Below are 25250 nucleotides of genomic sequence, written 5' to 3'. Positions count from 1 at the left end.
TATTTGTGTTCATTAGACACATAAAAGTGCTTGTTTGGCTGAAGAGCTATGTGATTTTTTTTGTTGTTGTTGTTGCTTTTTTTAAAGAGCCAGTGTATGCTATTTCCTTAACTGCTATCATATAACAGTCATTCTGGATCTATGAACATGTGGAAGCTTAATAAATATTATTTGATGATAAGGTTTAATGATCCAGAAATGAACCAATTGTAAAAATGTACACCAAATGATCTAAATTTAAATTATGGAATGAATAAACTACAGAAAAATATTACTCTGACCCAGTTTAAATTAGCAACATTTAATTTTGCTGCAAAAGCCTTGACAAGTGTTCACTCTGATTTCACATCTCAATAGTCAAACTATTCATGTCATTATTCCTGCTGAGATATAAACAGGTCAGAACAATGAAAATGGTGACACATCAAATGCCTCACTCAGGGTTACAAAGTTTTCTAAGCAGAATCTAAAGAGAAATTTGAAGATTATAGATCTGAGGCCAAAAAGTCATTTCTTGTTTTATCTTATAATGCCCTATAATAATCTCTGGGTGCAAGGGGGAAAATAAAAGGAAAAAGGATTGTCTTAAACCAAATGTTTTACATACACATATGCATTATTCTGGATGATGTGTCTGTCATAAAACAGATTCAAATATACCTCAAAGAGTCAAGGTTAAAGTGAGAATTTATCACTCTACTTCACTTGCCATGTAACTTATTAGTTAAATAATGTGTTCCATTTTAACTCAACTTTGTATCTCTTAGAGAATAATACCTCTAGATTCATATTAAAGTTGATATGAACATTTGAAACTGTATTTATAACAAATAGATGGTTTTAAAAATTATTTACACCTGGTATTTCTCCAAATAGTGCATCTGTCAGTAGTTTAGCATTCTGCTTGCTAACTACGATATCCAAAAGTATATACTGAAAAACGAGGTTTGTTTACAGGGGCATCTGTTAAGTTCTTTACAACTAAAACTAGATATTTCTATTATACCAAAGGGGTTTTCAACGTTTAAATTTTGTATGGCTTCAAGAAGGATACCTATGCCTACACAATTGTAAAAAATGTTAAATACAGAAGCCCCTACATTCTGAGTACTAAACTTAGAAAAACACACATATATATATGTACATTTACATACATTATATATATATGTATATATACACATACAAATACACTTATATATGTATATAAGTACATATATAATAATCTAGATTTTATATGTAGATGGTTTTCTAGACGTAGTTGGGTCCAATTTTGGTTATATCGATAATGCAATAAACAAAGTAGCTGTTTGACAATTACTCATTACCTTTTATATGAGAAGAAACCTGGAGAACTCAAGCCTATGAAACTAATCTGGGGCCTCAGTTACTTAGTTTCTCTGTTTAATGACACCATTCATCATATTTCTGTATTTTCATTTCCTATGGCATAGTTAAAGTAACAAAAGCTTTTTTTTCTCCTTCCCTAAGCTCCTGATTTATGCTTCCTCTTTCCAATATAATCCTATAATACTACTTTTTTATATTTTATTCTTAAATTATCACAATGAAATTGACTTTTTTTTTCCTTTTGGTATATAGTTCTATGAATTTTAATGTTCTTGTATAGATTCATGTAACTACTGCCATAATCAGGACACAGAACAGTTCTATCTCAAAAACTCCCCATGCTATCCTTTTATATCCATGCCTCCTCCCCATCCATAATTCCTGGCAACCACTGAGCTACTGTCCATTGCTATAGCTGTGTCTTTCAGTAATATGGCAGTAATGTGACACCGGCTTCTCTGAATCAGCATAAGGCCTTTAAGTTTCACCCAAGTTGTATGACTCACCAATTCATTCTTCTCTATTGCTGATCGGTATTCCATTGTACAAAGGTATCAGGGTCTGTTTATCCATTCACTCACTGAAGTGCATTTGAGTTATGTCTAGTACTTTACAAGTACTACAAGAGCTACCTATAAACATAGGTGTATGGGGTTTTATATGAACACAAGTTTTCAATTTACTAGAGTAGGACTGCTGAGTCATATGGTAAGTACATATTTAACTTTGTAAGAAACTGCCAAACCATTTTCCAGAGTGGCTATATCATTTCATATTCCCACCAGCAATGGATCAGATTTCTGGTAGTTTTGCATCAGACATGTATTAGTTTCATCTACGTTATCTAATTTTTAACATACAATTGTTTATACTATTCCTTTATAATCCATTTTATATCCATAAGGTCAACAGTAGGATGCCTGTTTCATTAATGATATCTTTGTTTTGTTTTGTTTTTAACAGTATAACTAAGTTTTTCAATTGTGTTGATCTTTCTAAATAAACTATTGGTTTTGTTATTTTTTTATTATTTTTTCTCTTCTCTATTTTTTTCCACTTTAATCCTTATTATTTCCTTTTCTTCAGCTTTGGGTTTAGTTTGCTCTTTTCATATTCTAACTTGTCTAGACAGAAAGTTAGGTTATTGATTTGAAATATTTCCTCTTTATAAATGTACTGTTTAATAGGTGCAAATTGCCATCTAAGTACTGCTTTAGCAGCACCTCATACAGTAGCATGAAGAGGAAAAATGTTAGACATAAAACATATATGTAGACTTCTATTATATTTATCTATGCAGTTACCTTGACAAGTGTTAATTTTTTGAGTTGTTGTTGTTGTTGTTTGTTTGTTTGTTTTTTCTCTATATGGATTTGAGTTACCGTCTTGTGTGTTTTCATTCTAACTTCAAGGACTTCCTTGTTTTCTTGCAGGGCAGGTGTGCTATTACAAATTACCTGGTTTTGTTTATCCAAAAACATCTTAATTTCTCCTTTTTTAAAGGAGAGTTGTGCTACATATAGATCTCTTGGCTGACTGTCTATTGCTTTTAGCATATCATATGTAATCTATTACTTTTCTCTTGCTGCTTTCAACAATTGTTTTTTATGTTTGACATTCAACAGTTTGACTATAATGTAGACCAGTGTGTATTTCTTTGAGTTTATCTTGCTTGAAATTTATTGAGGTTCTTGGATTAAAAAAATCAAAGTGTTTCATCAAATTAGAGAAGTTTTTGGATATGATTTTTTCAAATACCCTTTCTGACCCGCTTTCTTTCTCCTCTTATTCTGGAACTATCGTTGTACATAGTTGGCATGATTGATGGTATTCTACAGGTCTTTGTGTCTCTGCTCATTTTTTTGTCATTCTTCGTTTATTCTTTTTCTTCATGTTCCTCAGAAAGTATAATCTGAATTAACTTCTCTTCATGTTCTCTGATTCTATCAGTTCACATCTGCTGTGACGTCCCTCTAGTGAAATTTTTATAATTATTGTATTTTTCAACTCCATAATTTCTATTTGCTTTTTTAAATATACATGATTTACATTTCTATAATAAGGTGATTTATTTGATGAGGCATCATTCTTAATTTCAATTCTTTAGACATGGTTTTAGTTTTTGAACATATTTTAAAAGGCGGATTTAAAGTCTCTGTTCAATAAGTCCAAGATATTACCTTTCTTAAAGACAAGTTTCACTATTCTTTTTCTGTGTATGCAACACACTTTGCTGATTCTTTGTGCATTTTATAATTTTTGTAAAAACTGGACATATCAAGTAATGTAATGTGGGAACCCCGCAAATCATATCTCCCCTATGATGTTGTTGCTACTATTTGTTTTTCTGTTGTTGGTTTTATTGTTTGTTTGTTTTTTTAATGATTTTTACGGTCTAATTCTGTAAAGTCTGTATTCTTGTCATGTGCAGCCACTTAGCTTAATGTTCACCTAAAGACTGAACAAATATTTTCTTAAATGCTCTGAACCAATATCTTCCAGCTTTGCTGAGGAGCTGTGTGTGGTGGGGCAGGTGTGTGTGTGTGTGTGTGTGTGTGTGTGTGTGTTGGTATATATTTCCCATACTCTGACAGTAGTTTATAGTCCTGCCTTAGCCTTCACTTCCTGCTAGCTTCTTCAAGGTCAGAAAGAGGTGAGAAATTTTATAGCCTTTTCAGGTCTTCATTGGTCATGGCATAGCTCTCCATTGGCTTGTGACTTTCTAGATTCCCAGAAATCTATGTTGGAGATTTTTATAGACCCTAAGGAAATCTCATTGTCCAGTTTTTTAAAATATTTTTAGGAGAACCTCCTACTAGTCCCAACTTGTAATACTACTTCAAATAGTTGGGATGTTAAAAATTTGCCACTGACTGGGTCAAATTCTGGGAGAGGGCCCTTCACACAGAGTGAGCTCTAAGTCTATTCAAATAAGGACAAGTTTTGAGAATGAGGCTTTCCAGGGAGTAATTCAGATAGGGACAATTCTCTGAGAATAGAGTGTGGCATAGTTCCAAACTCATTCTGCCTTCTCCATTAATTGCAGGATGATGCTTTTCACAACTACTATAGTTGCAAGGATGAGCAGAGAAAGATGGAAGACCAGTTAAAACCCAAAAAAGTCTAATGTTCTGATTGAAATTCAGTTTATCTCAAGTTAAAACTCCTTGGACTATTGTTAAGAGGTCCATTAATTTCCAGATTTCTGAAAAAGTTGATTTTGACATTTTTTTTTTGTCATTGTTCTTATTGCTTTTATAGAGGAGCAGATTTTGAGATTCTACCTTTTTATTCAAGAAGTACATCTCCATCCCTTTACTTTTAATGTCATTATATTTGAGGTTTATTTCTTTTATACAGCATATATTTATTTTATAAAATTTCAACCTGAAAATCTATTGTCTTTTAATTGGTATGTTTAGACTATTAACATTTAATGAAACTAATACATTTTTATTTAGATCTATTATTTTCTTATTGCTTTCTTTCTGTTCCCTTTGATTTGTTCCTGTTTCACTTTTCCTGTCATTTTTTGAATTGTTTAAACATTTCTTAGTATTTGTTATTATGATTTTGATATATTTTAGTATGTTTCAAAAATTGTCCTAGAGAATATAAAATGTATATTTAACTCTTCAGATTCTAATTCAAATCAATATTTTGTTTAATTCCCTATTTTTAAACATAATCTACATTATTTTCAAAATTTTAAAATATACACTTAAATAAATTTCATATTCCAGTTGATGGAAATAAGCAGTATAGTGCTTTGTAGAGCTAGTTCCACTAGCTGTAGTTTCTATCTTTTGACTTTTCTGTGCTTATATTTGAACTTCTTGGACATGTGTCATAGGCTTGGAAAGTTGATGTATACAGTGGACTTCTACTAATTCAAGCCTTTAAATGTCTGCAAGAAAGATTTATAAAAGTGAATAGAGGGGCACCTGGGTGGCTCAGTGGGTTAAGCCTCTGTCTTTAGCTCAGGTCATGATTCCAGGGTCCTGGGATAGAGTCCCGCAGCAGCTCTCTGCTCAGCAGGAAGCCTGTTTCTCCCTCTCTCTCTGTCTGCCTCTTTGCCTACTTGTGATCTCTGTCTGTCAAATAAATAAATAAAATCTTAAAAAAAAAAAAAAAAGTGAATAGAGTGCTGTAGCACATGCTTGGTTTCCTTAAAAATGCCAGGCAAGACATTGTTGTCCGTATTGGATGTATGTTCTTATTACAGCTTAACAGTTTTGCAATAAAATGTGAAAGACACATGCATAGTTAGAAGGATTATTATACTCTTGTTACTGAAACTTTAGATTCATGATAAAACTACAATTTATCCTTGGGGCGCCTGGGTGGCTCAGTGGATTAAGCCTCTGCCTTCGGCTCAGGTCATGATCTCAGGGTCCTGGGATCGAGTCCCGCATCGGGCTCCCTGCTCCGCAGGGAGCCTGCTTCCTCCTCTCTCTCTGCCTGCCTCTCTGCCTACTTGTGATCTCTCTCTCTGTCAAATAAATAAATAAAATCTTAAAAAAAAAAGAGCCAGTTATTTAAAACTACAATTTATCCTTAAATAATATCTGTGATTTAGTTGTGAAATAAAATTTCCTACTACTCTTCTCTCCAGTTTTGTGACTAGTTTAAATTGAATAGTATCCTGAAGTTGCTAGATCTGTGCTATTAAAAAGTTACATTATTATTTTTAACTATTAATGTTAATAGAATTGTCTTGATATTGTGAAACCAAAACAAAGTACAGAAATACATGTAATGTTCAGGATGATACATGGTGACAAATACCATTCTTAATCCCCAATCTCAATGACTATCATCAAAGCAGTCATAATATTCTCTTTAATTCTCTCTAAAATAACTACATATTATAATTTAAACTTGTGAGCTATATTTATACTAGCAAAATGCCATTTTTATATGTTTAAAGTTGTAAAATTAATATTCTAGTAGAAAATTCTATAATATGGGAAAGTGCTTTTATGGCTTAGTATGAATACAGATTCTATTATCCGTTATTTATAGTTCTTAATAAGTAAAATACATTTAAATAATTGCATTTTTAAGATTACCAATCCAAACAGAGTATTTCTCTAAAAAATCATGACACATGACACTGAGTTGAAATTCCTTCAAATCAACCTGAATTCTTAAAAAAAGAGAGTGTGTCAATGTTAATTTTTCATTACAAAACTCCTTTTGCATGTAAAATTCTAGATCATTCTTAGAGAGAAAGTGAAAAACTCCTCCCCAAATATAATAATGATACAGCTAAATAATACACTTAGAACAATAAAATAAATTTGTTTTTATATGAATGCCTGGATTTACATGAACTTATATATAAAGCAAAAATACACTTAGGATGTGTGACCCTTAGTATTTATTCCATAACAGATTCTAGCTTTCTTTTTTATTTCCCAAAATGAATCAAGATTTAATGCTGAAAAATGGACATTTCATAATTAAGAAATATTAAAGCTTGCATTTTCACATAGGAGAATTTGTCGTAAGATTGCTCCTTGAATTAATATCAGCACTGATTCTCAAATTATTAGTATATGCATATAGTTAATGAGTAGAGGCTGAGATCTCTGAAGTAAGGTTATTTTGGCTAGCAAGTAAAAAAATATTAACTATTGTCCATCAGGAAAAAAAGAAAAATATATGAAAAAATACATATAACAGTTTACTATTTTCACCTACATCCAAAATTTTAATTATATGAGTCATTATTTTTTAAGGTTAGTAGATAGAATTGCCAGAACCTTTGAGAATAGTGTGACATTAGAACATATCACTGACTATTAGTTTTCCTAGTTAACGTAGTACCTAATTAAGCAAAACTGAAAATGTTCCCTTACAGTCATAAGTATTTTTATAGTCTGTTTTTTAAACAACTCATTCATTCATTCATTCATTCATTCATTAAAAATTATTTACTGTGGAATGCCTGGCTGGCTCAGTGAGTAGAGCACATGACTCTTGATATCAGGGTTGTAAGTTCAAGTCCTACACTGGGTGTGGAGTTTACTTTAAATCTTTCTAAAAAATTATTTATTGAGCACTTACCATGTAACAAACAATGTTCAAGGTACTAAATATACAGCAGTGTGAGCAAAACAGACCAATTACCTATTATCCTTGTTAAAAGATAAATAATAAGGAAAAAAAATATTCAGTTTTCTAGGTGATAAAAAGCACTATAAAGAAAAATAGAGCTGGTGAGGGGCAGAAAATAAAAGGGAGAGAAGTACTATTTCAGATAGAGTGGTCCAGGGAGGCCTCCTTGATAATGCCACTCAACATTATTACTTGATTGCACTTGACCAGATACTTAAATGAGTTGAGGGAGGAAGTCATGTGGATATCTTGTAGAAGCAATTCCAAATACTGGGAATATCAACTTTCAAAGACTCAGGAAACAAGAACCTGTAGAGGGTCAAAATGTCACTGAAGTCTCTGAAGTCAGAAAAAGAGCTTTATAGGTAATAAAATATAAGTCTGAGAGTGAGGTTAGCATCACAGCAGCATGAGTTGCTCCTTTTTCCCCTGCCCTTTAATTTGCAACTAATCAGACATCCATAACCAAAGAAAAGCCCCTCTGTGGCAAGTACCAAGGCACTCAATAGACTCATTTATTCAGGCACCCAAGAGTGGGTGGATTGGAAAGCAGAGGGGGCAGTGGAGCAAGGGGAGTTGCACAAGAGGTGGCAGCTACAGAGAAGACTGCTTCAGGTCCAGTTATGGAACAGCACAATCTTTCTGGCAAAGGAGGTGGAGGGTGAAGGTAGTAAGTGAGGTCTGCCCAGTTTTGTCTTTTGTAGCTGGGGAATCCATTGCTTTCTCTTAGGAGGGAAGTAGCAGACAAAGAGAACTGAAGGGAAGTGTCTCCTGTTGTCTGCCTCAGGGTTCTGGCAATAGAATCACCCATATTCCTCTGGGACTACTTCCCCCACAATCATGGAACCCTCAGTAGAGCTGTGGGCACATCCACAGACCCAAGAGCTAAAGACACACCTACACCCAGTCTGCCACCTAATTTTTTTTTTTTAAACGCCTGGACTCCAAAACTTAGCACAATCAGCTCTGATAAGAAAGACCAAAAGATTATGCTATATCACCACCTTCTGGAAGGCAAAAGGAAGGCTCCTAATTACCAACATGTTGATCTATTAGAATCACAAAATCTTAACTAAATAGAAAAGGTGTACATTACTTTCAATGTGGTGGCAGAAACATTTTTCACCAAAAATGAGAAATCAAAAAGAGAGAGAGAGAGAAATCATGATAATATACTTAAATTACTAAAAGAAAATGACAATTTCCCAGCAACTGAACCCAAAGACATGAAATATTGCAATCTAATGGATAAAAGAATTCAAAATAGTTGTTATGAAGACATTCAATGAGCAGTAAGAAAACTCAGAAAGACCATAAAAAGATCTCAGGAATAAAATTAACAAACAAAATGAGTATTTTACCAAAAGGACTGAAATTCTAAATAAGAACCAAACAGAAATTCTGCAGGTAAAGAACTCAATAAATGAGATAAACCATGCATTAAAATGCATTGGAAGTAGAACAGATCAGATGAAAGAGAGAATTCACAAGCTAGAAGATAGGCATCTAGAAATAATTCAGGTAGAAGATGAAAAAGAACAAAGACTTTTTTTAAATGATGAAATTCTACAAGAGTTATTAGACTCCATTAGAAAAGCCAATATAGGGGCGCCTGGGTGGCTCAGTGGGTTAAAGCCTCTGCCTTCAGCTCAGGTCATGATCCCGGGGTCCTGAGATCGAGCCCCACATCGGGCTCTCTGCCTGGCGGGGAGCCTGCTTCCTCCTATCTCTCTGCCTGCCTCTCTGCCTACTTGTAATCTTTGTTTGTCAAATAAATAAATAAATTCTTTAAAAAAAAAAAGAAAAGAAAAGCCAATGTAGGCGTGCCTGGGTGGCTCAGTGGGTTAAGCCTCTGCCTTCAGCTCAGGTCATGATCTCAGGGTCCTGGGATCGAGCCCCACATGGGGCTCTCTGCTCAGCAGGGAGCCTACTTCTCTCTCTGCCTCTGCCTGCTGGTGTGCTTGCTCTCTCTCTCCTCTCTCTCTCTCTGACAAATAAATAAACAAATAAAATCTTAAAAAAAAAAAGCCAAAGTAAAAATAATCAATATTCCAGAAGGAGAGGAGGGGGGAAAGAAGACAGAGAGTTTAATTAAATAAGTAATAGCTGACAACTTCCCAAATCTAGGGAAGGAACTGGATATAATTCCATGAAGCTTACTGAACACCTTATTATTCAATGCAAAAACAAAACAAAACGAAACAAAACAAAAAAACTCCAAGACACATTTTATTAAAACTGTTAAAAATCAATGATAAAGAATTTTAATGACAGTCAGGGGGAAAAAAGACAGTAACCCATAAAGGAATGCCTATTAGATTATGAGTGTATTTCTCAGCAAAAACTCTACAGGTCAGGAGAGAGTGAAATACTAAAATACTGAAAGATAAAAACTGCCACCCAAGAATACCCTCTATGACAAAGTTATCCTTCATATATAAAAGATAAATAAAGGCTTTCCTGGACAATTAAAGTTGAGGAAGTTCATTGCCACTAGACCTGCCATACAAGAAATGTTGAAATAATCACTTCAAGCCGAAAAGAAAGGACAAAAGTACACAAAACTCTGATTAAGGTATAAGAAGTCAGTGAAAATTAAAATTAGAGTCTTTTTTAAGAATAGGTGCACCTGGGTGACTCAGTTCATTGAGTGTGCCGACTCTTGATTTCAGCTCAGGTCATGATCTCAGGGTCCTGGGATCAGTTTTGCATTGGGGCTCCATACTCAGCAGGGAGTCTACCTGAGGATTCTCTTTCTCTCTTCCTCTGCTCCTCCCCCTGCTCAAGTTTTCTCTCTCTCAGTCTCTGTCTCTGTCAAATATATGTCTTTTTTTAAAAAAGAATCTCTTTTAGAATAGCATGTTAAACTCCTAATTATAACATAAAGGTAAAAGGAAGAGTGTAAAAAAGTGTAAAAAAGATCCTTTGTGTCAATTGGTAAAGAAGAAGTCAAACTATCACTCTTCGCAGATGATATGATACTATATGTGGAAAACCCAAAAGACTCCACTCCAAAACTGCTAGAACTTGTTCAGGAATTCAGTAAAGTGTCAGGATATAAAATCAATGCACAGAAATCAGTTGCATTTCTGTACACCAACAACAAGACTGAAGAAAGAGAAATTAAGGAGTCAATCCCATTTACAATTGTACCCAAAACTATAAGATACCTAGGAATAAACCTAACCAAAGAGACTAAGAATCTATACACAGAAAATTATAAAGTACTCATGAAAGAAATTGAGGAAGACACAAAAAAATGGAAAAATGTTCCATGCTCCTGGATTGGAAGAATAAATATTGTGAAAATGTCTATGCTACCTAAAGCAATCTACACATTTAATGCAATCCCTATCAAAATACCATCCATTTTTTTCAAAGAAATGGAACAAATAATCCTAAAATTTATATGGAACCAGAAAAGACCTCGAATAGCCAAAGGAATATTGAAGAACAAAGCCAAAGTTGGTGGCATTACAATTCCGGACTTCAAGCTCTATTACAAAGCTGTCATCATCAAGACAGCATGGTACTGGCACAAAAACAGACACATAGATCAGTGGAACAGAATAGAGAGCCCAGAAATCGACCCTCAACTCTATGGTCAACTAATCTTCGACAAAGCAGGAAAGAATGTCCAATGGAAAAAAGACAGCCTCTTCAATAAATGGTGCTGGGAAAATTGGACAGCCACATGCAGAAAAATGAAATTGGACCACTTCCTTACACCACACACAAAAATAGACTCCAAATGGTTGAAGGACCTCAATGTGAGAAAGGAATCCATCAAAATCCTTGAGGAGAATGCAGGCAGCAACCTCTTCGACCTCAGCCGCAGCAACATCTTCCTAGGAACAACGGCAAAGGCAAGGGAAGCAAGGGAAAAAATGAACTGTTGGGATTTCATCAAGATCAAAAGCTTTTGCACAGCAAAGGAAACAGTTAACAAAACCAAAAGACAACTGACAGAATGGGAGAAGATATTTGCAAACGACATATCAGATAAAGGGCTAGTATCCAAAATCTATAAGGAACTTAGCAAACTCAACACCCAAAGAACAAACAATCCAATCAAGAAATGGGCAGAGGACATGAACAGACATTTCTGCAAAGAAGACATCCAGATGGCCAACAGACACATGAAAAAGTGCTCCACGTCACTCGCCATCAGGGAAATACAAATCAAAACCACAATGAGATATCACCTCACACCAGTCAGAATGGCTAAAATGAACAAGTCAGGAAATGACAGATGCTGGAGAGGATGTGGAGAAAGGGGAACCCTCCTCCACTGTTGGTGGGAATGCAAGCTGGTGCAACCACTCTGGAAAACAGCATGGAGGTTCCTCAAAATGTTGAAAATAGAACTACCCTATGACCCAGCAATTGCACTACTGGGTATTTACCCTAAAGATACAAACATAGTGATCCGAAGGGGCACGTGTACCCGAATGTTTATAGCAGCAATGTCTACAATAGCCAGACTATGGAAAGAACCTAGATGTCCATCAACAGATGAATGGATCAAGAAGATGTGGTATATATACACAATGGAATACTATGCAGCCATCAAAAGAAATGAAATCTTGCCATTTGCGACGATGTGGATGGAACTAGAGCGTATCATGCTTAGTGAAATAAGTCAATCGGAGAAAGACAACTATCATATGATCTCCCTGATATGAGGACATGGAGAAGCAACATGGGGGGGTAGGAGATAGGAGAAGAATAAATGAAACAAGATGGGATTGGGAGGGAGACAAACCATAAATGACTCTTAATCTCACAAAACAAACTGGGGGTTGCTGCGGGGAGGTGGGATTGGGGGAGGGGGAGCGGGCTATGGACATTGGGGAGGGGAAGCGAACCATAAGAGACTATGGACTCTGAAAAACAACCTGAGGGTTTTGAAGGGTCAGGGGTGGGAGGTTGGGGCAACCTGAGGGTTTTGAAGGGTCAGGGGTGGGAGGTTGGGGGAACAGGTGGTGGGTAATGGAGAGGGCACGTTTTGCATGGAGCACTGGGTGTTGTGCAAAAAGAATGAATACTGTTACGCTGAAAAAATAAATAAAATGAGAAAAAAAAAAAAAAAAAAAAAAAAAAAAAAAAAAAAGAAATATAAAAGGGGAAGAATAAAATGACAGAACCCTTACAGCAAATGAAGATAAGTTGTTATCAGCAGAAAAAAAAGGCTATTTTATTCATCATTTATTTATATCATCATTTTTTATTTCATCATTTTTTTAATCATTTTATTATTTTAAATTTTGTGGTAACCACAAAGCAAAAATTTAGAGAAACAGGAAACAAAGACAGGGGAGACAAAGCAAATAAGCACAGAAAACTAACTTAAAAAAATAGAAAAAGAAGATAAAATAAACAATGGAAAGACAAAATAACCAGAAGGCAAAAAATAAAATGACAGTAGCAAATCCTTACCTAGAAATAATCACTCTAAATGTAAAGGGATTGAGCTCACCAATTAAAAGCAGGGTGGTTGAAGAGGTTTAAAAAAAAAAAACCACACACACAAACACATGCACACACACACACAAGTCCCAACTATATGCTACCTACAGAATACTCATCTTGGTTCTAAAAACACACATGGGTTCAAAGTGAAAGGGTGGAAGATAATATTCCAAGCAAATAGAAACCTAAAGAAAGTAGGTGTGACCATACTTACATCAGACAAAGTACACTTCGAGAAAAACAAATGTAGGGGCACCTGGGTGGCTCAGTGGGTTAAAGCCTCTGCCTTCAGCTCAGGTCATGATCCCAGGGTCCTGGGATAGAGCCCCGCATCAGGCTCTCTGCTCAGCGGGGAACCTGCTTCCTCCTCCCTCTCTACATGCCTCTCTGCCTACTTGTGATCCTTGTCTGTCAAATAAATAAATAAAATCTTTAATAAAAAGAAAAACAAATGTAGTAAGACACAAAGAAGATCATTATATAATGATAAAGAGACCAGTACCTCAAGAAGATGTAACAACTAAATGTATATGCTCCCAACATCTAAGCACCAAGATATAATATTAAGTAAATAATAACATATCTTAAAGGAGAAATAGATGATAATATAACAATTGCAGGGGACTTCAATACCCCATTATATAGCAATGGGTAAATCACACAGACAGAAAATCAACAAAGAAACTTTGCAATGAAGCACACTTTACAACAAGTGGACTTAATAGGCATATACAGAACATTCCATCCAATAGCATCAATATAAACATTCTTCTCAAGTGCACGTAGAACATTCTCCAGCATAGATCACATGATAAATCACAAAACAAATCTTAGCAGATTCAAAAAGATTGAAATAATACCAACTATCTTCACTGATCACAGTGGAATGAAACTAGAAATCAACAACAAAAAGAAAGTGAGAAGATCTGTAAATCCATAAGAAATGGAAGAGGAGACATTAAACTGATACTACAGAAATATAAAGACTTCGATGCACAATGATTTGCCAACAAGTTACATAACCTAGAAGAAATGGTTACATTTCTACAAACACACAACCTGCCAAGACTAACTCAGGAAGAAGTAGAAAATATGGACAAATTAATGAGTAAAGAGACTGAATCCGTAATCAAAAAATCCCAACACAGAAAACTCAAAGACCAGACAGGTTCACTGGAAAATTCTACAGAACATTTAAAGAATCAACACCAATCCTCCTCAAACTCTTCCACACTCTTCCCAACTCATTCTATGAAGCCAGCATTATTTAGATAGCAAAGCCAGATAAGGATACCACAGTAAAAGAAAATTATACACTAATATCCCTGATGAATATAGATGCAAAAATTCTTAACAACATATTGGCAAACTGATTGCAAAAATTCATTTAAAAAATTATACACTATGGCCAAGTGGAACTTACCCTGGGATGCAAGGATGGTTCAACATATGCAAATTAATCAATGTAATACATCGCACCCATAAAATTAAAGATAAAAATCATATGATCATCTCAATAGATGCAGAAAAAAACATTTGACAAAATATAACACCATTTGATGATAAAAAATCCTTAACAGATTGGGTATGGAAGGAACATACTTCAACATAATAAGGGACAGATGTGACAAACCTAAGTTAACATTATACTTAATGGAAAAAAACTGAAAGCATTTCTTCTAATATTAGGAATAAGACAAGGATGCCTATTCTCACCACTTCTATTCAATACAGTATTGGACATCCTAGCTAGTGCAATTAGGCATGACAGAGAAACTAAAGACATCCAAATCAGGAAGGGAAAAAGTAAACTATTTGCTGATCGTGTATGTAGAATCAACAACTTTAGTAAAGTGGTAGGATAAAAAAACAATGTATGAAAACAATTGCATTTCTTTACACTAATTATGATGCATCTAAAAAAAAACTATCCCACTCACAATAGGATCAAAATAATAAAATATTTAAAACACATTCACACAAAGAAGTAAAATATCTATACAATGAAAATTATAAGACTTGGCTGAAAGAAACTGAAGAAGACACAAACAAATTGAAAGACATCCCATGCATGGATCAGAAGAATTAATAGTTAAAATGGCCATACTACCTAAAGGCATCTACAGATTTAATGCAATCCTCATCAAAATACCAAAGGCATTCTTCACAGAAATAGAAGGAAAAAGTCCTAAAATTTGTATGGAATCACAAAGGACCCTAAACAGCTAAATCAGCTCTGAGAAAAAAGAACAAAGCCAGAGGTACCATTCTTCCCAATTTCAAATTGTAGTATAAAGCCATAATAATAAAAACAGTATGATACTGGCACAAAACAGACCCATCAACCAGTGGAACAGAATAGAGAGCCCAGAATTAAATCTTTATATATTTGGTCAACTAGTATTTGATAAGGGAGCCAAGAATACCCAGTAGAGAAAGGATAGTTTCTTCCACCAATGGTGCTGAGAAAATTGGAGAAAGAAATGCAGAACAGGGGCACCTGGGTGGCTCAGTGGGTTAAAGCCTCTGCCTTCGGCTTGGGTCATGATCCCAGGGTCCTAGGATCGAGCCCCACATCGGGCCCTCTGCTCCGCAGGGAGCCTGCTTCCTCCTCTCTCTCTGCCTGCCTCTCTGCCTAGTTGTGATTTCTCTCTGTCAAATAAATAAAATATTTAAAAAAAAAAAAGAAATGCAGAACAATAAAATTTGGCCCCTATCTTACATCACTCACAAAAATTAACTCAAAATAGATCAAAGACTTAAACATAAGACTTGACACTATAAAACTCTAGAAGAAAACATAGGGAAGATATTGGCCAATATTGGTCTCGACAATGATATTTTTAACATATACCAAAACACAAACAACAAAAGCAAAAATCAACAAACCTACATTAAACTCTAGAGTTTCTGTACAGGAGTGCCTGGGTGGCTCAGTTGGTTAAGCATCAGGTCATGATCCAGGGGCCTGGAACTGAGCCCCACATTGGGTTCCCCACTCAGCAAGGAGCCTGCTTCTCCCTCTTCCTCCACCTGCTCCCCCTACTTGTGCTCCCTCTCTCTCTGTCAAAGAAATAAATAAAATCCTAGGGGGGCGGGGGGGGGGAAAGCTTCTGCACAGCAAAAGAAATAAAATGAAATGACAAGCTATAGAATGGGAGATAATTTTTGCAGACCATATATTGGATAATGGGTTAATTCCAAAGCATATAAAGAACTCAGCTAACTTAATAACAAAAACTCAAACAATCCAATAAAAAATGGGCAGAACTAAGTAAAATTTTTCCAAGGAGAGAATCAAAATGGCCAACAGACACATGAAAAGATGTTCAACATCGCTAATCAGTGAAATGCAAATCAAAACAACTATGAGATATCATCTCATGCTTATTGGAATGGCTATCACCAGAAAGACGAGAGACAACAGGAGCTGGCAAGAATGTGGTGAAGGGAATTAAGAGTGCTCTCATTTTGATGAGCACTATATATGAAAGTAATATATGGAATTGTTGAATCACTACACTATACACCAGAAAATAAAAACACTCTATGTTTACTACACTGGAGTAAAAGTTTTTAAAAAGAACATGGTGAAAAGAGAACCTATATACATTTTTGGTGGGAACGTAAATTGGTCCAACCATGATGAAAACCAATATGGAAGGCTCTCAAAAATTAAAAAAAAAAAAAAAGAAAAGTAACACATGATCCAGAAATTCCTTTTTTGTTTATATACCCAAAGGAAATGAAATCATGATTGCAATGAGATTTTTGTATTCTCACTTTTATAAGAGCATTAGTCACAATAGCCAAGATGTGAAAACAACCTGAATGTCCATTAATGGATAAATGAATTTTAAAAGATGTGGTAAATAAACACAATGGAATATTGTTCAGCTAGGAAAAAGAAGGATATCTTCCCATCTGCTAAAACATAGATGGGTCTTGAGAACATTATGCTGAACCAAATAAGTCATATAGAGGAGACAAATACTATATGGTATCACTAAAAAGTTAAACCTGTTTAAAAAAAAAAACAGTAAATTGGTAGTTAACAATAAAAAGGAGGAGAGGGAGAAGAGTGATGGTGTTTAAGGGTATAAACTTGTAACAAATAATAAATAAGCCATAGAGATCGAAAGCACAGTATAATCAATATAAACAAAAATGTTATACTTTAATTATGTAATGTGATAAACTTTGCTACATCAGCAATTATGATACATACCTCTATCAAAATGATACATTGTATACCTTAAACTTATACAACGTTACATGCCAGTTATTCAGTTTTAAAAATTAAGTAAATTTAAAATTAAAAATTTCAGTTCCTGATGTTACCATCAGCTCAGAGGTCCAGAACAGACCCTATGAATATTCACAGTTATGGGTTAAAATGATAGGCAGAACCTTCAGCTTGGTTCCCTGATATGTGCTGTGAAAGCTATTTTGAAAGTAAAAGTGAGGTAGAAATATTACTCCCCTACCTTACTAAAATGGTAAATCAAAGGGAATGTACATTCCTAGAGAAGAATCATAGATTCATTACATCATCAAAACTAAACATACAGTCACACTGTTTATTTCCAGAGACTTATTTATTTTCTCACTGTGTATGGTTGGTCTTGAGAGGCCAACTGAGCACCATTAAAATAATTCAAACTTATGGTAGAATTTTCTTATTGTTCTTACAGTAGCAGAATATAAAAGTCCTTCACACATGGCCACAAGTAGCTAATTATTCTAGCCAATGTTTTTTTCTAGTGTCCAATCACAAGTACTATCTGCCTTTACTGGAAAGGAACAGCAGTATACTTACAGTCCTGCTCAAGAACCAGAACAACTGTCTCAGTGCTATGTTCTCATTCTGAGAGAATTTAACTGCCTCACTATTACATGATACATCACAATAACAATGATTTGTTGTAAGCCTTGGAGAAGGCATGGCTACTGCCTGATATGCCTCATTCAAATACATGTGTAAGAGAGAGAAGAGAAAACATTCTTTTAAATACAGAAACTTGGCATCTAAATCTGATTCATGGGAATCCATTGATTTAGAGCATGTCAGGACTGTTTCCAAGAAGAAAGGTCCAACTTGTTCTACTTCACACTATATCTACCATTAAGAAAGGAACATAGGTCTAACTTACCAGCATTACTTGATAACATTCTTCTATGACCTATGATCCAACATTTTCCTGCTAGGTATATATTGTAGAGAAACTCTCATACATATGACCAAAGAACAGACATGTTCAGAAATGTGCAATGAATGCTTATAATAACATTCATACAAAAAACTTTCAAGGAAAAAAAGAAACTGGGAATGATCCAATGTCAAAACCAGGAGAACAGACAAAAAACAACACTGGTATACACATACAATGAAATGCTATAAAGCATAAAACATGAATCTAGATGGAAATTCATAAACAGAATTATTGCAAAATCAAGACAGTGATTTATCTCTCAGAGGCTTAGAGAGTGTTGCAACTGGGAAGGGGCATAAAGAGAGTTCTAAGGTACTGGTATATGTCTAGTTTTTAACCTGGATGAGGGATGCATGGTTGCCCACGCTATAATTGTGTTTTTAAATTCTGCATACATGTTTTATAGATAGAGAGAACCTGAAAAGCTGCTAGTGTTGTGTGGGACATGGGACAATAAAAAGTTCTCCAGTAGATTGCTGTGCAAGCTACTCTACCTCTTAGAGCCTATGGCATGGCAGAATAAATGAAGCTTGAAATGCTTTTAGCTGTGACATAGAAATAAGCCTTTAGCAGGTCCCCCCCAAAAAGAAGTGTCAGTCTCTAGGGTTTTGGAATAGTGCCATACATCCTTCAGCAGGTAACAGCTGTTAAGAAACAACTCCTGGATTGCTACCAAGCTCTGATGGAGACTGACTACCTGATCATAAGTCTCAGGGACCATCTGGTCAGAGCTACCAGTTATGAATTGGAGGTTATCTAATTCAACAAAGCATAAAATTGGGTATACCATTTTAGCAGTTAAAAAAATATTTATAGATGGCTGTTTATAACATGCTGACACCAATTGGAAGTAGACGTCTATCCTTGGAGATAGCCCTAAAACACAACCTACAAAGGAGATCCTCCCAGTGGCCAAAGTCTGAGCAGTACATTTGGTTATGCATTTTAGTTAGGAAAAGAGGTAACCTAAGAAAGGCACAATATTTGTTTTCCTGAAGTAGATACCAAGTCTGCCATCTGGTCAGTTTGGGTTATTATGCCTGTAGGTAAACAATTTGTTAAAACATAGTGAAGATCAAAAGAATTACGGAAAGATGTTAGGGTACTCCTGGGGTTATCTCATGTGCTATTATGACCAATAATAAAACTTCATGAAATTTTTACATAACTTTATAAATAGAAGAATCACCTAGAACCTTCAGGAATAAACATGTGGGTTACGCACTAAAGAAAAAGGTTCATCAAACTAAGATGTTTGCTAGGGACAAGATCCAGAATGAATTTTGGAGGAAGTAGGTCATAAATTACAACAACTACAACCAGCAAGAGAAATGAGAATGGTAACCTGAACTTTTATTTTTTTGCTCAAACTCTCTACATAGCCAGTTTCTCTGTAAGATTGGCATTATCAAAATTTTAAAAATATTTCTTCCTCTCCCTTTAGGCTGAGTCACAATATATAGTTAGATAGATATATGCCTGCCTATCTATCTATCTGTCTATATCATTGAAGATCCTGTACTTAGAGAACAGTAGTCCCAGTCTTGGTTGGAAAATATGTGAGTAGTTGCTGAAGATCTTTCTAGATCCTTTCAAGATTATTTTAGTGATAAAGGGAAGAAATCCAACCTGAAATAATGTGAAAATAGGACGGATGGAGGGAGAGGGGGAGAGCAAGAGATTAATGGATTTTTTAGTTATTCCAGGAGAATGAGGAGGAGTTCTTCCAGGAGAAGAATGAGTTCAGCTGGGATTGACTTGAGCTCCAGTCTTGACTCTGAAGGACTTTACACCACCAGTTTGTATTTCTTGTTTCACTCTAGAATCATGGCTATTTCCTGCTCTGGTTCACAGTCTTACAAAATGAAAAGCAAAGTGGGATGGATACTTTAACTTGGGATCATTTTAATCATTCTTAAACTCAAAAAAAAAAAAAAAAAAAACCTATCTCGTTTCTTCCAATTACAAAAGAGTTAAGATTCACCTAATAAGATGGGTCTAGTTCCTAATTCCATCAGCTTTAACAAATCAAACTAGCCTGTTCCTGATTTCTCCTGTTAAATATGGGTTGAAAATACTTACTTGAAAACTAATAGTATATAATCAACAGAATTTCCTCTTCCAACTCTTAAACAGAGCTTCTGAGTATGAAGTAAAAGCAAAATCATAACTGAAAAGTAAACATTGAAGCAAAATAATTTTTGAATTACACCTGGATTTTTTTATAGCAAAGTTTATTCCACACACATTTGTAATTTTTATTTATATATACTTTGCAGACAATCTGTGTAGTATCTGCTTTTAAAAACAGAATAATTTAAAAAGTCATTTTCAGTTATAATTTCTAATCAGCATATATTGTCTATGTAAAGTTTCCTTTCTTATTCAGTATGTTAAAATACATTTAACTCTAGCATGGGCACCATTTCTATAAAAAATCACAAGTGGATACAAAAACATATTTAACAAAAATGATAAATATTTTGGTACCTTAGTATTGTCATATACTATTCCTCATATTACACTAATTTAGAAAAGAATAGGATAATTTTTATGTTTTATTTAAATCAACATAAAACACATTTACGTCATAAATTATTTCATATTTAAAGACACGGCATTAACTCTGCAGTAGTTTCACTGAGTTTTCTTAGTTTAATGAAAGAACAGGTTACTTAACTGCTTTGGGCTTTTTGCTTTTCCTTTCCTTTACTTTGTCCAGAAACAGGACTGCATCTTTGCCCTTTGTTGATATAGCTGTCTAAGCTCATTATCATGTGAATATCTGGTTATTGTAAATGTTCATTTTTCAGAAGCTCATTGTTTTTTTCTTTCTCAACAGTCGACATTACAGTAGCCACACTCATTATCATCATGTGGCAATACTGCTCTTCCTCTGCCTTTGCTGCTTTAAAAATTAATGCACTGTTATTTTCTGAATACTGCATAAGCTGCTTATGAGTACATTATGCTATCAAGCAAGCACATGCAGAAAAGCTTCCTAAACTGTTATTCTTTCAATGAAAATACAGCTGGTTCTGCTTCAAAGGCACATCTTTTCACCTGCAAATGGACTTGCTCCTACACTTATTCCTCAATTCATTGTCTTTTATTTGTGTCTGGAAATCTTTAATTGCCTTTAATTAGAAAAAAGTAAATTCAGTGCTTTAATCTTGCAAATACATTCAATCATAATTCTGTCTGGGATGAATACCAAGTTCTATTCACTGTCTGATCTCTATAACAAAGATATATAATTTATTGTCCATTTATAGAGACCACACCAATTAAGATACAATAGAAAAGCAAAGAGATAAGAGTCAAAATATTTGAAAAGAAAAATTTGCAATCTAAATTTAATTACTCAAACGAATTATTGGAAGATGAGTTATTTACAGCATGCCAAAAATACTGACAAATAATATTTGTTAATCAAAGACTTAGATTTCCTTCAACATTTTTAGAATAATTTCTTATCAACTGCTTTAAATCCCTCCCCTCTTCTTCGAAAAGCAAAACACTATTTGAAATCTTACTTTTCTCATCTTACCATATGACTACCATATGGTATTACCATATCATATTACTTGTATTACATATAAAAGAGCAATGTAATTTGGCATATAAAGTAATCTCCCTGCCATATGAACACAGATTTTAGTTACTATATTGTAAACTACAAATAACTGTGGAAAACTCATTATAAAAGCAAGGGTCTATAGTCTTTCCTATGGAATCCTATAGCAAACTCCAGTAACTATGTCAATAAACAAATGAGCAGCATTTTGATAGCTACAGGATGAACAAAATCAGAAATGGCATGATCACAGGCAAAAAAAATAATTTAAACATTAATCAACTTGATTAAAAACTTATTACAAAACCAGAAACACAATAAAATATCAAGAATAAACAGTACAGATCGAGTGGATTATCCCTGGTATAGTACACTTTTATATTTAGCCAGTCATATAAAATGATGTAAAATTTGCAAAAAGTATTTTTCTCAAAATTATTAAGGGATATTTGGGGCAACTGGGTGGCTTAGTCAGTTAAGTGTCTGCCTCCAGCTCAGGTCATGATCCCAGGGTCCTGGGATCAAGCCCAGCATCAGGTTCCCTGCTCAGCAGCAAACCTGCTTCTTCCTCTCCTTCCTCCTGCTGCTCCCCCTGCTTGTGCTCTCTCTCTGTCTCTCACCATCACATAAATAAAATATTTTAAAAAATTATTTAGGGATATTTGAACTAAGGAGAGGAAATAAATAAATTAATTGTTAAAAATAAAAACTCATTCAAACTTTAAAAATTATGTTATAGGGGCACCTGAGTGGCTCAGTGGGTTAAAGCCTCTGCCTTCGGCTCAGGTCATGATCCCAGGGTCCTGGGATCGAGCCCCACATCGGGCTCTCTGCTCTGCGGGTGCCTGCTTCCTCCTCTCTCTCTCTCTGCCTACTTGTGATCTCTATCTGTCAAATAAATAAAAAAATCTTTAAAAAAAAAATTATGTTATAAAGGCAACTCAAGCCAGTTTTTTTAAATACTTAGACAAAACAGCTTGATATTAATCATATATTGCAGAGGCTCTACCATCCTTTAATATCACATTAAGTACTAAGAAACAAGTACTATGCTTTGGGCTGTTAGAAAGATAAACCAACAACTTATTCATGAGATATAAATTAATTTCTCAGAAAAATCACATTAAAAATACTGACCAAGCAACAACCTAGATATGGAGAGAAATGTGGCTGAATAGAAGATATCATAAAGCATATCAAACTTTAGTTTGCACCTAGCCAAAACAAACAAGTAAATGAACAATTTTTTAAGTAACTGCTATGTGTAATGTATTCTTGGGGATATAGAGATAAAAATCAATAGAAAACATTAAAAAAGTATCACAGGGAAGGTAAAACAAAAACTTGCAGAAAAATTAAGTAACAGCATATTAAAGATACTCATTATTTCAAGAGATATAATAGAACACTCAAGACTAATATGAACAGAGTAGATTAAACAAAGATTGTATAGAATTTAATTACCTTAGAATTAGGGAGATTTTTTATTGAATATTTATAAGTACTCTTTATCATTAGAGGTGATCATTAGGGATGAAAAATAAAATTAGAGCTTCTGTCTTCAAGAATGTTTAAATCCCAGTAGGTACAAATAAAATACATATATAAATACTTAAAATAAGGAAGAAAGTGATATGTGCTATCAGCCAATAAAATGCTCAAAAGATTTCCAGTTCTGAAAATAAGGTAGACAGAGCTGAGGTGGACTCTTTTTTTATATAAACACATAGAAACAGTAGTGAAAAGCTCATCCTACAAACCTATAAATATTGAATGTATATATTTTTAAATAAACATACATACATGATAATAAAATGAAAAACAGAAATGTTCAAACGGCAGAAGCAAAGATAAAACTCAAAGCAAAACAGCTAGTTCTAGCTGATATCCTAGATATCCTTGGGTGGCCTTGGGTGGGGAGTTGGGAGGTGTTACATCTAAAACCAGTGCCCGGTTGTAGATATCAAGAGGATTGTATATTGGCTTTTAAGGCCCAGGCATGGGTAGCGCTGCTATGAAAAAGGAGCTGAAACTGAAATATATGGATAAAATTGAGATCCTCAAAGGATTGACCCAACCATACAAAAGACACTGTACTTATTTGGAGAAATGGTAAGGAATGTTTCTACTGCCTCTAAATTCTGGGTGTGCAGAAAAGTTGTGTCACCTATGGGAAATACAAATCTTAAGCCTGTCAGACCCAAAAAGAAGGTGTGAGGTCCAAATTGCAGAAATCTTCAGCCAAGAAATAAGTATAGATTAATGGTCCAAAAATCCCTGCTGTCAATAAATAAACACTGCTCTGAAATTATATTTCACAATTCAGACTGCTTGAACTCCCTACAGAGGGAGAAAACAGAAATAAAAACAAATGACCCTCTGCTGAAGATGAATACACACTCACACATACACAAACACGTTGCGGGGGTGGGGGGGAGGAATAAACCATAAAAGGACTGAAAAAAGAAAGAAAGAAAAATAAAATAGCATGAGGCACAATAAACCAATATAACAAATGGGAAAATTGGCACCATAAGAAGGAATAGTGGAAGAATCTCAAAGAATATATAAAATTGGTACTTAAAATAAAGAGGAAAGAAACAGAACAAAAATGAATGATTTTTAAAGTGATCAAATTGACCTTTTACACATGACAAAAAAGGTCACTGTGATTATATATCCATTAATCCAACTTAGACATAGTAAATAAATGACTGAGAAAGAAAAAGAATTTGTAAATTTAATCTAAGGGAAGATAAGTCAGAAAAATAACAAATCCAAATATGATAGAAATTTTTTTAAAGATTTTATTTATTTACTTATTTATTTATTTATTTATTTATCAGAGAGAGAGAGAGAGAAAACACATACAAGCAGGGGGAACTGCCTGCAGAGAGAGAAGCAAGCTCCCCACTGAGCAAGGAGCCCAATGTGGGACTCAATTCCAGGACCCTGGGATCATGACGCAAGCCAAAGTCAAGCACTTAACCAACTAAGCCACCGAGGCATCCCTGCAATAGAAGTTTTAGGAGAGAAAATACATAACTATGATTTTAAGAATTGCAAATATTGTAATATGAAGTTTCAATTTATATATAATAGTAATGCTAGAAAGAGAAATTAGAAAGAAGGAGGAAAGCCATTATTCAAAAGACGAAAAAAAAAAAACAGATGTTAAGTACTCCCAGGACTTAGAAAGACAAGAATATTTAATATGAAAGAGAAAACCTGATTTCAAGTTTTTTTTTTCTTGTTACTAAATAAAAATAAGCATTTGCATTAAATTAAAGCTGAAAAACATTTAAGATAAAAAGAAAAACCTTAAAAACAGGAATGAAAATTAAAAGAAGTGATAATTATATTATTGAAAAATGTCTCATCAGAAATACCAGAAACAGGTAATCAATAAAATAATGCTGTCAAAGTTCTGAGCAGATACAAATAATATCAACCTAAAATTATGTATCCAGCTAAACTATAATTCAAAAATAAGTGCAATATAATACTGTCTTATAAAC

At 34.3% G+C, this 25250-nt stretch overlaps 1 protein-coding gene across 5 annotated transcripts in view; it reads right to left on the bottom strand.

Moving 5' to 3' along the window:
* TRIQK (triple QxxK/R motif containing) overlaps positions 1 to 25250 on the bottom strand; it is a 91170-nt gene that overhangs the window by 8151 nt on the left and 57769 nt on the right. The gene's annotated exons all lie outside the window — the stretch shown is intronic.

The sequence above is a fragment of the Meles meles genome, chromosome 1, assembly GCF_922984935.1.
Source record: "Meles meles chromosome 1, mMelMel3.1 paternal haplotype, whole genome shotgun sequence".
Lineage (NCBI taxonomy): Eukaryota > Metazoa > Chordata > Mammalia > Carnivora > Mustelidae > Meles > Meles meles.
The sequence above is the reverse complement of the archived record's forward strand: the minus strand, read 5'-3'. Positions and strand labels throughout refer to the sequence as shown.